Genomic DNA, 14,936 nt, shown 5'->3' on the forward strand with positions numbered 1-14,936 from the left:
CACAAAGTGGTTGTACAGGTGGTAAATTATGAAGCTAGGTCTTTGTGAGCCCTGTTGGGCACTGCAATACGATTAAGTATTTACAATTCCAAGGAGAAGAGAATTTGTGATTAAGTATCTTATAAACAATAATAATTAGCAAATATACCTACGATAAAATAAAAATTAAATTTATGTCAAAAGTAGACTTCGTATCAAAAGTTTTAATTTCAATGTCATATGTCATTTATTATTATATTATCAAGGATACATAATCTATAGGTATTATTGAATAATAATCTGTCATTAAAAAATCGCTTAGTGTATAATATGTCTTATCTAACAACAACTATTTAATTCTGATTCTGTATTACTATTGTGTACTATGCTATTGCTTATTCTGTAATTTTAAAACTACAATAAATTGTCTTGGACTGTAATGGTATTTGTTCATTTATGAAACATGTAACAAGCACTTTCGGCCGTTGAGAGCATCTTCGGTTTTTTGCATTGAATGAAGACTTAAAATTCACCAAGATCACAGGCAGGATCGAACAAATGTTGTTTTTTAGGAGAACTTAGTAGGTCTACCTCAACCGTTTAGATGATGCGGTTGGCAAAATGTTAGTATGGTTAGCTACGCACCGCCTAAAAGCTTGGTTGTCTGAAGCTGACTTGTATTACATTAACCTTTTGAACGCCAGACGGCGAAGGAATATGCCATGCTCAGGACGCCAGGCGAAAGCGTCTACCCTTACTTACGTACTTACTTGGGCTCTATTGCCTAGGTAATTAGGGTGATGACATTTTGATTAAAATACAAATATCCCAGTTCTGCAATGGAATTCCCCTTGGTGCCTATAGAACGAAATGAAGTACATAAAAATACCTATCTAATGGCCGAATTCTCAACTCTGTTGGTTTTTGGACCATTTTGACGCATAGTCGTTTCAATATGTAAACTAGTTTTAGTCCCAAAACTCACCTACCTACTACCAGAAAATCATCGCGGAACTTCTGCCTTAGATAAGTGGTAGACCTATTTACTTAGGAAACTAGTTCTGCGCCGTAATGAATAATGACATTAATGACGGTTCATAGATAGATCGCTTTTAAAAACTCACCCGGAATCCCAGATGGTCTCCAATTTAGGACAAATGTGGGAAAACACAGACGGAACACAGCCAGTGGATATTCTCACTTCAATATTTTTCTCGCTTCTTATGTGTTTTAACTATCTTGTGACAATTATTCGCAATGTTTTTCCCACAGACGACTTCTTATCATAATCACTAGAATATTTCAATCTCTCTGAGTTACCCAGCGGGTACTGGTCCTAAAGAGATCGAAGCATTTACCAGACCTAATAAGTATTAGAGCAGACAATTGAATAAATGCGGAAACTACACCAAATTTGCTGGTTATCCGTGTTATTCCCCCAATAATTGGCAGGCACGCGGGTGCCTTCTGCGGCGTGTGTACAGTTCAGCGCAGTAGTCTCGTTGAAGTTGAAAAGCGCTCAGACTTCCTGCTCGAACTGTAGACACAGCGTCTTGTTCGAACGCATTGCAAACTGACTCTGCCTCTGACTGTACACCTGATTCATATGACGCAACTAATCTTGCACATAATGTTGCACACATACACGATCGAATAGCCCTGTTGTTATTGCACGTGGGCTTAATGACAGTGAGGGTGATGACAGGTGACGGGGTGCAGATGTGAGTTAGCCTATGAATACTGATCCATATATTTGGACTTCTAATAAGCGTATCTACGTTAGGGAGTGTAATCTTGCAGCATAATCATCAATCTCCATATTTGCAAGATTTAAAAATTCCAATCTCGCAAGATCTAGGTATTTTGCGAGATCTCGCAAATCTACCATTTGTTTTTTCAGAATACTATTGAAACTGACTAAAACATTGTTCTAGGAAAACAATGAAATAATATGCATATACTTGTTCTGAATCATATTCATCCCTTTACAGTGCAAAGGTCTTAAAAAAAGACCACCATATAACGTCATCATTACTATTTTTTTATTGTGCAGAATTTTTGGACTATACATATGCGATGAGGATGCATGGAGGATGTTTTACAGTCTTGCACGTTTAAGGGTTTAAAATAAACTTAGGGAATAAAACTATGTAAACGGAGATGGCGGGACGACTTGGACGGATTCTACCCGTAATGATGGGAAAATGCCAATGACAGGGTTGAGTGGAGAAAACGAGTGGAGGCCTTTGCCCAGCAGTGGGACTAGTGATGAGCAGCTTGTAAGTTTCCAAAGTGAAACTTACACTTAAATTTCATGTAAGTTTCTGTAAGTTTCAAATGGAAAATTTCGCTTATATTTCTTTAATTTTTTCTTGGGTTTTAAGTTTTTAACGAACAGACATAGACGCTGCGGGGCGCTTTTGATATTATAATATGTTTATAATTAAAGCTCTGCCTCTGCCGCTGTCTCAAAACTGTCCACACTTTTTTATATCGGAATTACAGCATGTCAAATAGAATGAAACGCCAAGCGGAGAATATGAGAGAGTAAAATGAAATTTCATGTATGAGAGATTTAAATGAAATATTATGTAAGTACATAATATGTTTAATATATGCATATGAAGCAAAACCATAGCAGATGTGAAGAAAAAAGAAAGGAAATAGGACGCAGCGTAACGTGGTCTTGAACTTCCTTCCACCGTATAACAACCGGGTACGATTACCCCTAAGCCACACGGCTACTGTCATCTTTTCTCGAATTTTTCGATGACAATCCGTTCTACTGATATCTGAAGTAGCAGATAGGTTACATGAAATTTAAGTGAAATATATTCGGCAACATTTCTATCAGAAACATTTCCTGTCAAATATGTAATTTTCAACAGTTGAAATATGTCACCGTTAAGAGGAATTCCTAGTTGCGATTTTTCCATACAAACGCTCTCGACTGATTCCTCCCTGGATTTTTAACCTAGAGCAGTGATTTTTTCAAATAAGATCAATATCATCAATATCTGTGCCGCTATGTTTTGCTTTTTTGGATTATTTTATTTTGAAGAAAGATACAGCGCCTCGAAAATCGCAAAAACGGCTAAATTGAATTGGCTGTAAAAAAAGGCACAGTATACAAATATGACAAAAAATATCCAAAAAATCAAAACATAGCGGCATAGATTACTTCTTCCTCTTGCAATTTCCAAAATTTCATAATGATTAGTTGTGTTTTGGAGGAGGAAACAGTCGAGAGCGAAACCTCGATTTTTGAGTTTTTTGAGAGTGAATTTCGGTCCGAGCTGCAGTTGTCCTTATCGCACGAATTGGAGGCGGAGACAGTTTCTAAATATACGTACACAGAAGGAATAGTGATGGGAATAACATCCTTATTAGGGATTGCAGAACCGGTACTGTTTTAAAGAACCGGGATTTCTCGGTACTTTCGGAACTGGTCTAATTATTTCATTATTTTAAATAAAACGACAGCATTTTGCGATTTGACCACCTTTCGTATTATAATTTAATAATCACATTTTCTTTTATGACGTAGTAGGCAATTTTTTTTAGAAATATAGTATTTTACATTGCTCACACTTGTGCGTCACAAGTAAAAGATAACTACTTTGATGTTTGCCACTAGATAGCAAATTTAATGAAATTACATTGACGAGGGGATTTATATATAAGTATCGCAGTCGTATTGTATAATCCGCCGTATTACATTACGGCTAGCCGATATCAAAATAAGGGCCATTTTGAAATGCGGCGGTTCAACGATTAAGGTATGTTGGGTAAATACCGGATGCGGGTGAAGAACGTAGGACATTCATTTCCCCCTAATTTGGCTTTATTTTTTAATGTTGGCAACATTGTGTAAGACGCCATTTCATTGCGCCTCGACTGTCAGTGTCCCCGCGTCGCTCAGGGAGTCGGGCTTGTGCTATGTGCAATCACAGAGAGCAAGGTAAATTTCGCGAATTCTTCCTTCTATCCGATCTTCGCTCTGTAAATTATTTTGCGTATTGTGATGAAACTGTGTTTGTTTTTGTAATTGTGTTAACAGACCTAGCACTGCTGTAGACCGATATCCGATCTTGACCCTTCCAGGTAAAGATCGGACCAGAAACAATCAGATCTTTACCTATTTAAAAAACAGCAGTGATTATCAAACTTTAAATTTTCTTCAATTTACCTACTGACCTTAATTATCACATTTATTGTTTTCTTGATCACACTTCCGTACCATTATTTTTATCCAGTACCACTACCAGCGCGACGGTTACTGACAATGTAATTTTTTTAATTTCCGCAACCCAAAGGTTGCCTTTTAGCGATAAGACCGCATGTTGTTTACCTGTGCTTATGTGTATGTTTTCTTTTGTATTGTTTTCTTTTATTGAGGTGTGCAATAAAGAGTATTTATATTGTATAGGGATGATGATACATGTTGAAATTTATAACAAAATCGAGTAAAATAGATAGCAAATGAGCAATTCTTCGCAATAAAGTACCTACACATACGGATGCATATGTAGATGTGCACGCATACATACATTGCTAGTTTCGGATACAAAATAGAGATAGGGCTTCGAAATTAGTTTCCTTAAAATGCTTCAAGAGGGCTCTCTTTTCCTATATATTTACTTTACTCTTTACATACGATCCTTACATAATTGCAAAATTAAATCAACAAAATCGCAATTTTAATTATTTTCCAGACTTCAAGATGGGCACTCAGTGACCTTGACCTTTTTAAAGAACTACTTAGTCTTTTTGATTTCTAAGTTTGATTCTTATTTTTTCGGCGACCTTCATTAAAAATGACTGGGCACGATTATTTTTTATTTTGATTTTTGTCATTCCATTCAATAAACAATACATTTACACTTTCCCTAAACCTGTACAGTTCACGAAATCTTAAATTGTCAAAACTACGCAACGTATCTATTATTTTAGTGGTTTTTTTTTATTACTTCGGGTAAACATTACAATAAGAGGTTTCTTAGCACATTGTTTACTTATCAAATTGCCTTATGACAACGGTATCAAAGTTTGAGAGCCACAATTTTACCAATTTTTGTATCCGGGTTAAGATCGGATACAAAAGGGTAGACACCGGACCTATTTCTTTGTGATACCTTATTCTCTTTCCATTAGAAGCAACTTTTTTTCACCATCCAATGTTCTCCCTTGATGGCAAAACACCCGTTACCCTAAAAAAAGTATGTCTCATCTTTACACAGGTACAAAACTAAAACCGTTCTATATTGAAGATTACCAAAATTCAGGCCGAATCTACGGTTATTATTTAACAATTCGCTACGTACTTCAAGAATCTGTCACGTGTTGAGATCACGAAAAATCATTTTTTCACGAGTTCTCTCAATTGGTCCCAAAATTGTCCGGCATTATCCCAACATACTTTACCCAGATTGTCATTGCGATATATACGTTCGTCAATAAGGCGGCCCAAGTTTAGCCCCATCGTACTATAAGTTAAATAGATTGTAGTTTAACCATAGGTATATTTATACCTACTTACAAAATTTCACAACACACCATGATCACTCCCAACTTACTGATACGGATAGGTACAGTCAAGTGTAAAAATATGGGTGTACACATCTTACTCAAAAATATGTCCCATAGCATCTTATTCCAGTGTAATAAGAGCGTAGTACCATATTTATGAGACGATTCTTTCGATACATATTTTTGCACTTGACTGTACGACGACAACCGAAGCTGAGACATCATTCTTTTTTGCAGTTTTTAACTATATGGTAATTAATATCAATCAATCAATCAATCATTTATTATTTCGTCATCATAGGTGTAAAATACATTTAGTACAGGTGATAGGGTGTTTGGTATTAGGGTGTAATAGATACAGTATAATATAAAAATGAAAAACAATATTACGTGGTAACAACAAAAACAACTTGCGTCTGGCAGCGCAGAATAAATTCCGTCTGGCTCGCGGGCGATGTCGACGGAACGGCGCGCAATGAGCGAGCGCACGAGTCTCGCGTCTGTGTGCGCGCACTCACACTTAGATAGCTCCGGCTCCCGCCCACCGCAGCGCGACAGAAACATAGCTTCAAAAATTCGAGATTTGAAAAGTTGCTCAGCTAGGAATTGCTCTTAAGGAAATATGTGAAATGATTCAGAAATTGCCCATCGCTAAGTGGGACACTAAAGTAGGCCAATAAAAAAATACGCGATATAATACATCTACATATTTTTATGTCATAGATTACGGGTTATTTTAAAAATAACTTCAGAGAAAACACAGCATATCTAGAGCGAGCGTACCGTCAGCCAACTGGCTTTGGATGTTTCGTACCATATATATACCCTGCAGCAGAAAAGGCTCGTTCTACGTTTACGCTTGTTGTGGCGCCACTGACGATAAACAATTAAGCATTGATACGTTGACTGCAGGTGCTGCCCCTTTCTATTAATCCACTCTAGCGAGATCGCGCACGAGATCTCGGAATATTCAAATTCAAAAATTTATTCTGCAAGTAGGCCTCAAGGGCTCTTTTACAAGTCAGTACAACATTATAGTAACATCATATAGTGACATGAAAAATATATAACAACATTTATAAATACAACAGGCAATACCTGGGTAAATATTACATTATAATAATCTTAAAATAAATAATTACTACAATACAATAGAGATGTATAGTCTCTATGGTTAAAAAAACATTAAATCTGGAGATGTAAAATGTCCCCAATGTCAGAGTACTAATACTAATAAGATTTGGAGGTGTAAAGTCTCTCCAAGTGTCAAAATAACATTTATACTAAATAAATAAACCGGGTCTGGACTGTTAAGCTAGGACTAGGACTGTGAATACCGAGATTGCCCACCCTAATCTACGTTCTTAATGTATAATTGTTGGTGCAATAAAGAATATTCACTTACTTATCCTTGCTATACTAAAACATCAATAAATGGATCGTTATAATTGGATGCAACGCGTTGAATAGTCGAGTCTACGTTCTTGTAAGATCAAACATTACGTCACATATCGCCGCCACCGTATTTGCTTTTAGGGAATGCTCAATGCCACCTGCAAAATATTTAAAATCGCTCAAAATCTTATATAAAATATTGGCTATCATTCTCGCCCCAGGAAAACCGATTGACACACCCTCTGATCATATAGACTTGGATAGTCATAGATTATAAGACGCCAGAGGAACAGCCGTATGATTTGTATTAAGTGTTTTGTATTTTCATATTACTTGTTAGAGCTCTGGATCCGAAACGAGAGTCCTCACAAATTCTTAATTCTTTTCTAGGGCATACCGGCGAGTACTTAAAATACTGCACCAAAACGGGAGAAGGAGAATCACAAGTTTACACGTGCAAAATTTGCGACAAGAGTTACAAGAGAAAAGCAATTCGCCAGCATATCCTACACGTGCATCTGAAGCTAAAAAAAGAGACATCCGCCTGCGTCATATGCAAAGTGCCTCTGTCTCCATATTTGAAGTACAAGCACATGGAAGAGGCTCACGGGTGGAAGTCTCATACATGCAGAGCGTGCGGGAAGAAATTTCCCTACAAGAACCGACTTGAATGGCATCAAAGGGTTTATCACTTGGGTGAAAAGGATTTTAAATGCGAACTCTGCGATATGGCATTCGGCACTCGGCAGGGGCTCACGCGCCATTCTGCTATGCATTCCACTGTTAGGCCCTTTATATGCGAGTACTGTTCGAAAACTTATAAGACTAAAAAGATTCTTAGTAAACATATTAAGATACATTTGAATGAAGCAAAATGTGTTTGCGGAATATGCGAATGTACGTTTGTTACAAATGGTAGACTAAAGTATCACATGACGCAAGAACATCCAATTGCTGAAAATGATTCGTCGGGACGGTGAATGGTCAGGGAAAAATACCTATAATTCTACAAAACCTCAATTGTTGACGTCGTAGCTACTAATGGTTGGTTATCTAGATTTTTTTCTGACAAATCTCCATTGCTAATCTTCATTATATGTAACCAAAATACAATATCTTCATCGTAATTATTTGTTCATTTATGAATTAAGAAACATTATGTACCTATAAAACTGTCACTTCTTTGTAATTAAATATTAACTGTAATACATTGTCTTGGGGGCTCTCTAACTTTATCGGATACAACACGTTGAATAAAGTCAATAAGTGGGTTGCGTTATTGTCAGATCAAACATGCTCCAATACCAATCGCTCAGAATCTTTTGTAAAATATTAGCCACCACAGGAAAACCCATTACCACACCCTCAGTTCATAGATCATAAGACACTAGAGGAAAAGACTACATTATCTCAGTATTTTATTAACTGTTTTATATTTTAATATTACTTAATAGAGAAACCTGGATCCCAAACAAGACGCGTCGCAATTCTCACAAGTTCTTTATTCTTTTCTAGGGCGTACCAGCGAGTACTTAAAATACTGCACCAAAACGGGAGAAGGCGCATCACGAGTTTACACGTGCAAAATTTGCGACAAGAGTTACAAGAGGAAGATTATTCGGCAGCACATCCTACACGTACATCTGAAGCAAAAAAAACCCTCGCCATGCGTTTGTGTCATATGCAGAGTTCCTTTGACCCCATATACGAAGTTCAGGCACATGGAAGAGGCTCACGGGAAGAAGCCCGTTACATGCGGAGCGTGCGGAAAAAAATTCCCCTTCGAGAGTCGACTTAAAAAGCATCAAAGGCTTTTTCACTTGGGTGAAAAGGATTTTAAATGCCTACTTTGCGAGAAGGCATTCAGCACTCGACAGGGGCTCCAAATCCATTCTGCTAAGCATTTCGATGCTAGGCCCTTTACATGCGAGTACTGTTGGAAGACGTTTAAAATTCAAAAGGTTCTTGGAAAACACATGAAGTTACATTTGAATGAAGCAAGATATATTTGCAGAATATGCGAAAATGCGTTTATAACTAATGATAAATTGAATAACCACATGAAGCAAGCACATCCAAATGCTGATAGTATTGAAATTACACCTGCCAGCGTACCCATCAAGTTAGAAAATACTGTATTACCGCCAGATAATCTAAAGGAGGAAAATGTGTCGTTGTGAATACCCATGGTTTAGTAGTCTAGGATCTCTCATATTTTTGCTGTCTGATAAACATAGGAATTCTTCACTATGTAACTAAAAGAAAGTATCTTCACTGTAATTTTTTGTTCATTTATTAATTTAGCAACATTTTCTATTGTATGACATACTATTATATCTGTGTGCTTTAGTGTTAACTACCTATAATAAATTTTCTTGAAACTATTATTGGCTTGTTAATTTATGAGACATGAAACAAGCACTTGAGAAAAGTTTCCGCCGTTGAGAACATCGTCGTGTTTTTTTAATTAATTAAAACCTTAAATTCAAAATGATCACCGGCTCAAAACTTAAGTTCTACCATTTTACCCTTTATGAGGCTAAGGGGTTATATATCTCCCACATACGGCACTTCAAATATGTGTTTTATTTTCAAGGAGTAAAGACTGACATCGATTGTAAATTTTTTACCGTTAGCCTGATAAATGGATAAGGGGTGCGGTTGGGAAACAGTTTTTATGGTTATTAGCTACAGCTTGGCTTGGCATGCTTGAAGCTGATTTGAATTATGTTAAACAAGTAAAAATGTAACATATAATCTAGTCTTAGGGCGCATTTAGACGGTGCGAGAACTATGCGAGTTTCATTACATTGCGGTATTTGACCGGTCGGCCGAATTGGTTGCAACCTCAATAGTCCGCAATGTAACTAAAATCGCATTCGAGTTCGCGTGCTGTCTAAATCAGCCCTTAATCCCAAAACTCAGCTAACTGATTTACATACGTACAACAAAAAATCTATTAGCCAAATGGCAGTGACAATCTACGGACGCTAGGCCACCAGGCTCTCTTTGCTTTCTAAATCTAAATAGGAAATCTTAACTATGTAACTAAAATAAAGTATGATGTAATAGTTTGCTCATTTATGGATTAAGAAATATTCCGTATGAAACGTAAAGGACGTAACGCATTTTTTTTGTTCCGCATCAAAGAAAGTCGCCGTAATACACCTATTAGTGGCTCCGATGTATTCAAAAACTACCATTTCAGTCCAGCTTGTATGTATTACTTTTGTAGTATTTTCCCAACCGGAAGAAAACATAAAACTTGACATGCATGTAGCTTATGTAGGTAAGAAAAACGGTTAAGTTACAACAAAACTGCCAATGAACTAACTATTCATAATATTTTTTTCTACACAAGTAGTTGTCTTTGAAGTATGTTGCTAGGACTTATAGTTTTCAAATTAAGCGTCGTGAAAATTGTAGTCTAATATCACTTATTAGAGAGCCCTGGACCCATAATAAGATGCCTCACAAATTCTTAATTCTTTTCTAGGGTCTACCAGCGAGTATTTAAAATACTGCACCAAAATTGGAGAAGGCGAATTTTACACGTGCAAAGTTTGCGACAAGAATTACAAGAAAAGCACAATTCGACAGCACATTCTAGAAGTGCATCTGAAGAAGAAGACACATCCTTGTGTCATATGCAACAAGCCGCTGCTTTCTTATCTAAGGCCCAGGCATATGGAGGAGGTCCACGGCTGGAAGCCACGTTTTACATGCGGAGCTTGTGGAAAAAATTTCTCCTTCAATCATCAACTTCAAAAGCATCAAAAGGTCTTTCATCTGGGCGAAAGGAACTTTAAATGCGAAAAGTGTGGAATGGCATACGCCTCTCGACATACTCTCATGATCCATTCGGCTAAGCATTCCGACGATAGGCCCTTTACATGCGAGTACTGTCATAAGACATACAAGACTAGAAAGAATCTCGAAACCCATTTAAAGACACATTTGGATGAAGCTAGATATAATTGCAGAATATGTGGAAATGTATTTTTACGGAAAGGCAGTTTGAGATATCATATGAGGGAAAAACATCCTGATGCCGATAAAGAGGAAGAATAGGTACTAAAAACAAACAATAGTTATTTGTTTTACAAGGGGGCAAAGTTGTTGTTTAACCGCTCGTGCTAATATTGATACCCGAGCAAGCGAAAGATTCCAAAATTGAACCCCGAGCGTAGCGAGTGGTTCGAGAAGTGGAATCTTGAGCGTTGCGAGGGTTTCAATGCACGAGGGTTAAACAAATTTTTCACCACACCAACACAAGGAAACTTTTAACTATGTTATACCAAAAAAATATTCAAAATCATCATTTAAAAGTCAATTCTACTAGCTAACATAAGGAAACAACTCAACTCTGATTACTTTGCCCCACATGTGGATAAAATACAACTTTCTCATTCGTTTTTGAACAATCAAGAGGGCCTTTACCAGTTGGTGTGGTGAACATTATTTTTGATTGGCTTAGTTATAAGCATACCCCGGTTTGACGGGGGCGAAAATGCAACAGTGCTACTAATTAATTAAATGTCGACTCGGCGTTCCCACGAAAGGTATGTGGGGGATGTGTTTGTTATACCAATAAAACCAACAGAATGGCTTTATTTGCCTATTCTCGCTCAACACAGTTCTAGTGGACAATATCCAATTGATACTTAACAAATACATCCCCCATCATCCTCGTACATATCTCTTGAAAACGCAGGCTTATATCGATATGAAACAAATATGATTCCTCCTGGAACTAAACATTAGGTACTCATTAAAAGCTCTTAGTAAAAACTTGCAAACCTTTTTCCGTTATTATTATTCAATAATAAGAATCTTATTTAATATCCAACATCTGACATTGATTCAAGTCAATCAAACAATACTTTAAAATTACATTTTGACTTTTAACTTTAATTTGTCCTTGCACTATCTGATGTCATCCCAAAATTGCCTCCATCAGACCGGGCTATGGTTATAAGTTATAATGTAAAGATAGACTGAATACATCTGCTGACAAGAGGGTGTACTTATAAAAAATCAACCAAACCTAAACAAATTCCACCATAAAAAACCAGGAATTCCTGTTTCTTGCCATACAAACTCAGTCCCAGGTGTTTCGACTCAAACCTAAACAAATTCTTGCTTTTAGGTAAGGTTAGATGGGGTAAGGGGAACATTGGGACAACAAACACTTGTAGAGAATCCTCATACTCGATCCTCATCCCCGCGCAAATACAAATACACTGGATTTATTTTACCCCACATGACCTTATATAACTGTAATAAATTGCCTTGACTTTAACTGTTTGTGTTCATTTATGAAACTTGAATCACTGACCGAGAGAATGTATTTCTTCATTGAATTAAAACTTTGAATCCCAATACCGTTGTTAAACCACCAAAGCAACCTCACCAAAATAACATCCTCACAAAATATTACTTCTTTTCTAGGGAAGATCGTAAGAAGTGAATACTTACAGTTCTGCGCCATAACGGACGAAGACGGATTCCAGACATTCACGTGCAAGACCTGTGGCGGGCCGTACAAGAAATGGAGCTCGTTCTTACAACACTACCAACACATACATCTCAAGCTAAGAAAGAAAACATTTCCTTGTGTCATCTGCAAAGAACCACTTATTCCTTGGCACAGAGCGAAGCATATGGAAGAAATGCATGGCTGGACAGCCCCAACCTGCGGCGCGTGTGGCAAAAAATTCGCTTACCCACACGAATTGGTAACACACCAAAAGACTTACCATATGGGCGAAAAAAATTACAAATGCGACCAGTGCGACATGTCATTCGCTAAATCTTTAAGCTTGAGACGCCATTATCTCAGGCATTCCAATGTTAGAGATTTTAAATGTGATTTCTGTCCGAAAGCTTTCAAGTGCTCGAAGTATTTGCGGGTTCATACGAAGATACATTTGAATGACAAGAGATACGTTTGTAAAGTTTGCGAAGATGCGTTCGTTCAGTCGGGCAACTTGAAGTATCATATGAAGAAAAGACATCCTAATGTTCCTGTTTAAGCTCTATGTCCTGATATCTGACGGATCCTCTCGGTCGTTAACCACCAATTAGGCCCTAAAGTCATAGATAAATATAGGATAGATATGTATAGATATAGTAGTGATAGATTTTGATCATTTCATGAAATGTCATTTTAGAATTGATAGCTTCATGATATAGTTAGGTTAGGTTTGTTATGATGTGGCCAACCTATCATTTCACGAAATGACTTGCCATATCATGAAATGATCAATTCTAAAATCTGCCCAAAACATATATACTGATATAATTTAATAAAACAACAATTTATTTTTCTCTTAATAATTCATTTAGATATTTAGGTTAAGGTGCTGATGTGGTAAGGTATAATTATATACTGAGGTCGGAAAGTCTCCAAAATTGCAAAATTTCCACTTGGAAAACAATATTTGTAAAGGAATTGAAATTTTGCATTTTTTAATAAAACTATTTCTACTTTTTGGGAACTTTCCACAACTTGCACATCTGTAGGTTAAAAGTGAAGTATACAAACAACACATACCTACAAATTATGTAAACATTAAGAAACCTCTTTGGTTATAAAAGTTATCATACACATTTAAGACGAAAGAAAGAAATCACGTGATGGCTTCTCCATACAAACGTAGGTAGTCCCCATTTTCTTTTTACTTTCGTTTTGAGTAACTTTAAGTTTGATTTCTTTAGTAGGAATAATAATTTCACGTTAATTCGCTATTTAAATATGAATAAATACATTAGTGACCTTATTCTTGTTTCATTTATATTATAAACCACCTCCTAATTAACTTATAATTTTAAATAAAATTGAAATTTAAAAGAATATCACTTTGAGCGGCATTTGAACCCATTACTTACTGAGTAATTTAGAAAAACGCCACGCAAAATGATTGAAAGAGAAAAGAGACTGGCGTTATTCATAAACAAATCTAACTAATCGTTTTGTCCCTATTTATCATTTTGTTAGAAAGAGACAAAAATCAACAGGTTTGTAAGAGAATGCTAAGTTTTATTAAATAAGAGGATAAACATTGATCAGTTCTAGAATATCTGCTATTTCAGTGGTGTCACTCACGAGTTCGAGCCAATCGTGCATTCTAACGCAACTAGTTGCGACCAATCGCGCGCGTGATGCGAACTCATCAACCAATCGCGTTGTGGCGTTACACTGCACGATTGGCTCGAAATGGTATGCGTGACACCGCTGTACTGGCCCCATTCTTATTGCCCGTAAGGCCCGTCCTTAGATGTATGTCAATGTTTATACAACATTGTCCCAACAGTTACCCGACATAGTCTTGCAATGTTACATCTTCTTGATACCTATATTAGCAACATCCCAATTATGTCTAAAACTAATTAGTTAGGTACTAGTGGTACTACCTAGAACTAATAGTAAGTTATTATCTAAAAGAAATAACTCAAATATCTAATTTCGAAAACCCTACTACCCTACCCTACTCACCCCTACCCTACTCATAGTGTTGTGTTCCTGCCGGTGAGTAAGGTTGCCAGAGCTCAACGAGGGGGGTGGGGTTAGGGTCGGCAACGCGCATGTAACTCCTCTGGAGTTGCAGGTGTACATAGGCTACGGAGACTGCTTACCATCAGGCAGGCCGTATGCTTGTTTGCCACCGACGTAGTATAAAAAAAAAAAAAAAATAACTCAAAAACCTAGGTGTTATACAATATTTGGTGTTGTAGTTCTATCGAGACACTAACAACAACACACTTGGCCCTTAATGAAATAGTGACCTTGAAATCAAAATTGCGCAGCTGACACAACTGTTAACCTTTTGACCGCCAAAGACGTCATATGACGCGCGCGGCTACAGCCCAATATCAACCTTCATGCGTACCGACAAGGTTCACGATTACGCGCCGCGTACGATACGCGTGGCGTTCTAAAGGTTAACAAACATGGAGGAGCATATCTCTTTGACTGCGAATAATTAACCGTGGAAAAGATGGTACAAAATTAAGAAACAACACCAGAATAG

The 14,936-nt window shown here is 37.0% G+C and overlaps 1 protein-coding gene across 10 annotated transcripts in view; it reads left to right on the forward strand.

Annotated features, from left to right (window-relative positions):
- LOC133531550 (zinc finger protein 852-like) overlaps positions 1 to 14,936 on the forward strand; it is a 119,234-nt gene that overhangs the window by 38,102 nt on the left and 66,196 nt on the right. The window contains exons 7-8 of one of the 10 annotated variants that reach the window (XR_009801551.1): positions 7,294 to 7,947; positions 8,419 to 8,559. The exons of the other annotated variants lie outside the window; for them this stretch is intronic. The gene's annotated coding sequence lies outside the window, so the exon portion shown is untranslated. Of the gene's footprint in view, positions 1 to 7,293; positions 7,948 to 8,418; positions 8,560 to 14,936 lie in introns of those variants that run through there. 10 annotated transcript variants of the gene reach the window in all.

This window comes from Cydia pomonella, chromosome 25 (genome assembly GCF_033807575.1).
Source record: "Cydia pomonella isolate Wapato2018A chromosome 25, ilCydPomo1, whole genome shotgun sequence".
NCBI classification, from domain to species: Eukaryota; Metazoa; Arthropoda; class Insecta; order Lepidoptera; family Tortricidae; genus Cydia; species Cydia pomonella.